This window comes from Oncorhynchus keta, chromosome 6 (assembly GCF_023373465.1).
Source record: "Oncorhynchus keta strain PuntledgeMale-10-30-2019 chromosome 6, Oket_V2, whole genome shotgun sequence".
In the NCBI taxonomy this organism is placed as follows: Eukaryota; Metazoa; Chordata; class Actinopteri; order Salmoniformes; family Salmonidae; genus Oncorhynchus; species Oncorhynchus keta.
The window spans coordinates 12,426,243-12,432,242 of record NC_068426.1 but is presented as its reverse complement, the minus strand read 5'-3'; the positions used below and the strand labels follow the sequence as shown (position 1 = coordinate 12,432,242).

Genomic DNA, 6,000 nt, shown 5'->3' with positions numbered 1-6,000 from the left:
CTCAGACAAATGAAGAGAAACATGGAAAGCCACATGATGCAGGATTTATTTCAGCAGGAATAAATGAGAGAACAGACCCATCGTATACATTATGGATGTCAAGACCCACAAGCCATCAAAGGAGCAGAGATGAGGAGACAGCACTATAGGGAAGAGGGTTTTATCCACAGTCCAGGCTGCATCTTGATGAATAACCCACATTGCCAATTTCTAATTACAGAATTTTCTAAATTCATCAAGTAATTAAATTAATCACTCTATAGATTAGGTGTGGTTGACTGGATTGCAGACTAACCAGGGAAATTGTCTGAGCAGGATTTAGGCTATCAAATCATCCCTATGTGATACAGATGTTCGATGATAATCGTTAACATGGGTAATCAATCAGGGTATTTGGATAGAGTCTTTCGAAGAACAAAAAAAATAATTCCTTTTTGTTGAACAGAAGCAGTGTGGGACATACTCAGATCTTTTTCATCTTGTGAATACCTGCTGGCGCTACATTTGCATTCTTATTAAAGACCGGGCATGTTTTTCAGAATGATATTGGTATGCCAGTGGCACACTGAATCTAAGTTGGGCTGTTATTGTTTCTAGTAAATGGGCATAGTGAGTAGTTAGATCTGCTGTGTGTGTCGTCTGCTGTGTGTGTCGTCTTCTGTGTGTGTCGTCTGCAGTGCCACAAGCCAGCCATTCCTGTATAGGTAATGTCATCTGACTGGGGAAAACGAACACCACAGTGAATCAATGATCCCCTCACTCTCTGCTCGCCTGTCTTGCTTTCCATGAGGCTGAGCACATCGCTGGCACATATCCTCTCTCCTATTGTCATTTCAAAGGTTCTTCATTTATCCCCACAATGGGTCTGGATCACATGGAGAGTCACCAGAATACATGGGGCTCCATTCAATTAACACAATTAGGGTAGCACAATTACAGTCTGGTTAGATGCAACACAAGGTAGCCTACATTACAGGTTCATGTATTGATTCTGCATGCAAATGGTGAACTGCAGAATTATAGACTAAACTCTGTAGGGTTGGTGGCGACAGGCAGGAATGGGTAAAGCCATGTAAAATCCCTTGATCCTTGATTAGCCTCGGATGACTAATTTCACCTGCAATTTAGGGAGCAGAGAGAGAATAGCTGACATCAACAGCCCCTATACAAGCAGATACTGAAGATGAATGAGTGGGGGAGAGGAGGCTGGTGTAGGAGTGATAAGGAGGGGAGACAGATAGATGAGGGGGAGGGAGGGTTGAGAAAGACGAGCGTGAGAAAAGAGAGTGAGAAAGCAAAGCGCCAAAGAGGGGAGTCTGATGTAAGGACAGACAGACAGACAGACAGACAGACAGACAGACAGACAGACAGACAGACAGACAGACAGACAGACAGACAGGCAGGCAGGCAGACAGACAGACAGACAGACAGACAGACAGGAGGGGAGGAGCTGGCAGTTTTGACAGAGACCGAGAGGGGTTGGAGAAGGGCATCTGCTGCAGCTGCCGCTGTGACCACACTCCGCTCGACACCATGACAACCGCGGCAAACGCACGGCGAGCCCCCGGCCCTGCCGCTACACCAATCAGGGAGGAGTGAGCAGAGCACTGCAACCTGTGTGGGGTGAGACGAGCGCAGGATAACAGAACAGAGCTAGAACACCACAGACACCCCTTCTTACAGAGAGAGAAGATACCCAGCCATTTATTAGTCTCTTATCTGATGCTAGAGAAAACCTCCTGGATTATCAGTGGTGCTCTTGTTATTTTACCCCGCAGTGGGGAGGAGTATAGGGATGGAGATTCTGGGTAATCAGCCTTCCCTGTTCCCGATTCGAGTTCTCTGCTCCATGGTGGGAGCTGAGAGACGTCTCTTGGAGCCACAGCCACCGACCATGAGGATTGGATAAGAATCCCACCAATTCTAACAGGACCACCCAATCACCATAAAAAAATGATCTAGAAGTAATCAGAAAAGGGACAGACTGGTAGGGAAACACAAAGAAATAGAGAATGTAGAAAATCTGCATCAGGTAAGTTCCTCATTATCTTTTCAATCCATGTGTAAACATTGCATCTCCATAGTCAGACTAAGTATGATCCAGATTCCAGGGTGAATGATCGGACTAGTGTTTGTCTTTCATTTTCTGACACACTGGAAATGGTGGCTCAATGTACATATTTAATCTTCAGGAGATCAATCAGCTGTGTTAAATTACTGCAGTGGGTTTCTTGGTAATCTTAAACAAATCTACTTTGAAACATAAGTATACACCTACAATACATGGTTACGGGTGTATATAAATAAAGAAGACACCGGTATCATGTCAGATATGGAGTTGAAATGTATTACATTTTGAGTTTGAACCTCAACATTACACTTTATATACACAGAAGACTGAAATATAACAGAACCGTTTGACATAGAAACACCGGATTTTCGGCTGTTAAAAAAGCATGTTTAGAAATGATGAAATTATGAAAAATATTACTACATTCCACCCATGAGGCCACTAGGGGGTGTTTGGTCCTTCGACTGCAGGAAAGGGCTATCTAAATCCATCATTAATGCAGAAAAGAGGAAAATGGGCTGTCATTCTAGTTGAAATAGATTGTTTATCTCTGTGGAAATCATCAACCATGAGTTATTGATACATCCCCCATTAATGCTGAGATAAAAACACAGGGCGTCATCTACTGTCGTTTACCAGTAAACCTCTCTTACCACAGACAATAACTGTAAAAACACCACATTGTGTTGAGAGGGTTTTAAAGCATGTGTTTAGGCAGGCTTTGGCACTTTGTGCTTATTTTAACAGAGACATGGACCCTTCTAAGCACTTCAACATGAATTGTCATCGACCTTTTAAAAGGACTGAAACACAATTAAACAATTGGGCCTGCAAGTTAATACCACGCCAATGATTCTTCCTGCGTATGATTTGTAAGATAGATACGAAAGGACAGACCTCTTCCTGACTGAGTCTGTAATACCTACATGTTTCAAGCAGACCAGCATCCCTGTGCCCAAGGAAGCAAAGGCAACCTGCTTAAATGATTATCGCCCCGTAGCACTCACGTCGGAAGCCATGAAGTGCTTTGAAAGGCTGGTCATGGCACACATCAACAGCATCCTCCCAGATACCCTAGAATCAATCCAATTCGAATACCGCCCCAACAGATCCACAGATGACGCAACCTCAATCGCATTCAAATGCCCTTTCCCACCTGGACAAAAGGAACACCTATGTGAGAATTCTGTTCATTGACTACAGCTCAGCATTCAACACCACAGTGGCCACAAAGCTCATCACTAAGCTAAGGACCCAGGGACTAAACACCTCCCTCTGCAACTGGATCCTGGAATTCCTGACTGGCCACCCCCAGGTGGTAAGGGTAGGCAACAACACTTCTTCTAGACTGTAAAGACTTGGCATGGGTCCCCAGATCCTCAAAAAGTTCTACAGCTGCACCATCGAGAGCATCCTGACCGGTTGCATCACCGCCTGGTATGGCAACTGCTCGGCATCTGACCTTAAGGCGCTACAGAGGGTAGTGCATACGGCCCAGTACATCACTTGGGCCAAGCTTCCTGCAATCCAGGACCTATATAATAGGCAGTGTTTATTTGGTAAATATTTTCTCAACTCTTCTTGAACTGCACGGTTGGTTAAGGGCTTGTAAGTAAGCATTTCACAGTAAGGTCTACACTTGTTGTATTTGGAGCATGTGACAAATACATTTGAATTTGATTTGAAAGACCTCTCTTCCTCATTTCTAATGCACATATTCAATCAAACTACTGTAAGAGGTGTGCTACTGTGTTCTTAGCAAGTCAACAGCCCTAATCTAATCTAATCTCACCGCACACAGCACTACACAAACAATCACACATCATTTCCTTCCTCTTAATCTCTTCATCCTCCTCCTTCTCCTGTCATACAGTCATTAGACATATGTTCCAAGTTCTCCAAACAGATACAACCCACTGGGCACACACTGTTTGAATCAACATTGTTTACATGTCTTTAAAAAAAAATATGACTTTGAACCAATGTGGAATAGACGTTGAATTGATGTCTGTGCTCAGTTATCTAAATTCAGCTTGAACGATAGCAATGTACCGCAATGCCAAATAAAACAAAATTAAGTAATTTACAGACACACACACACACACGCACGCACGCACGCACGCACGCACACACGCACACACACACACACACACACAATTTTTGCAAATGTATATATAAAAAAGGAAATACCTTATCTACATACGTATTCAGACCCTTTGCTATGAGACTCCCAATTGAGCTCAGACATCCTGTTTCCATTGATCATGCTTGAGATGTTTCTTCAACTTGATTGGAGTCCACCTGTGGTAAATTAAATTGATTGGACATGATTTGGAAAGGCATACACCTGTCTATATAAGGTACCACAGTTGACAGTGCAAGAGCAAAAACCAAGCCATGAGGTTGAAGGAATTGTCCATCGAGCTCCAAGACAGGATTGTGTCGAGGCACAGATCTGGGGAAGGGTACCAAAACATTTCTGCAGCATTGAAGGTCCCCAAGAACACATTCTTAAAATGAAGAATTTTGGAACCACCAAGACTCTTCCTAGAACTGCATGTCCGGCCAAACTGAGGAATCGGGGGAGAAGGGCCTTGGTCAGGGAGGTGACCAAGAACCCAGTGGTCACTCTGACAGAGCTCCAGAGTTCCATGTCTGGAGGAAACCTGGCACCATCCCTATGGTGAAGCATGGTGGTGACAGCATCATGGCGTGGGTATGTTTTCCAGCGGCAGGGTCTGGGAGTCCAGTCAGGTTTGAGGGAAAGATGAACGGAGCAAGGTACAGTGAGTTCCTTGATGAAAACCTGCTCCAGAGCATTCAGGACCTCAGACTCGGGTGAAGGTTCACCTTCCAACAGAACAACGACCCAAAGCACACAGCCAAGACAACTCAAGTCTCTGAATGTCCGTGAGTGGCCCAGCCAGAGCCCGGACTTGAACCCGATCGAACATCTCTGGAGAGACCTGAAAATAGCTCTGCAGCAATGCTCCTCATCCAACCTGACAGAGCTTGAGAGGATCTGCAGAGAAGAGTAGGAGAAACTCCCCAAATACAGGTGTGCCATGCTTGTAGGGTTATACCCAAGAAGTCTCAAGGCTGTAATCGCTGCCAGTGGTGCTTCAACAAGGAGTTAAGAGTCTGAATAATTATGTAAATGTAATATTTAAGTTTTTTATTTTTAATACATTTGCAAAAAAATCTTAAACCTTGTTTTTGCTTTCTCATTATGGGGTATTGTGTGTAGATTGATGAGGAAAAAAATGTTTAATCAATTTAAGAATAAGGCTGTAACGTAACAAAATGTGGTTAAAGTCAATGTGTTTGATTACTTTCCGAATACACTGTGTATATATATACACTACCAGTCAAAAGTTTTAGAACACATACTCATTCAAGGGTTCTTCTTTATTTATTTTTTCCCTACATTGTAGAATAATAGTGAAGACATCAAAACTATGAAATAACATACATGGAATCATGTAGTAACCCAAAAAACTGTTAAACAAATCAAAAATATTTTATATTGGAGATTCCTATAAATAACCACCCTTTTGTCTTGATGACAGCTTTGCACTCTGTGTGTTTTATACAGTGCATTTGGAAGGTATTCAGATCTGTTTACTTTTTCCACATTTCCACATATATATATAGTATCTAAATCTGTTACATGTCAGAAACCACAGCACATAGATGTGCTGCATTGTCCAGATGGATGTTACATTTCCCCACGGCAGCAGTCTCTCCATCCATCTGTGTGTCTCAGGTGTGCTTTGAAATCACACCTGTGGTTCCACACCTGAGACGATGTTTGAACCTACCCTCTAACTAAGCCATGTGTTAAAACCAATGATTACGCCATGTACTGTAGTTAGTTCCTTGCTGTGAATACAGTAGGTAGCGCAGGAGGAATCAAATGTTCAGGCTCC

The 6,000-nt window shown here is 43.1% G+C and overlaps 1 protein-coding gene across 1 annotated transcript in view; it reads left to right on the top strand.

Annotated features, from left to right (window-relative positions):
* Positions 1 to 1,519: 1,519 nt before the first annotated feature.
* Positions 1,520 to 6,000, top strand: part of LOC118385741 (short transient receptor potential channel 5-like) — an 82,170-nt gene continuing 77,689 nt past the window's right edge. The window contains exon 1 of the mRNA XM_052520727.1: positions 1,520 to 2,032. The gene's annotated coding sequence lies outside the window, so the exon portion shown is untranslated. The remainder of the gene's footprint in view (positions 2,033 to 6,000) is intronic.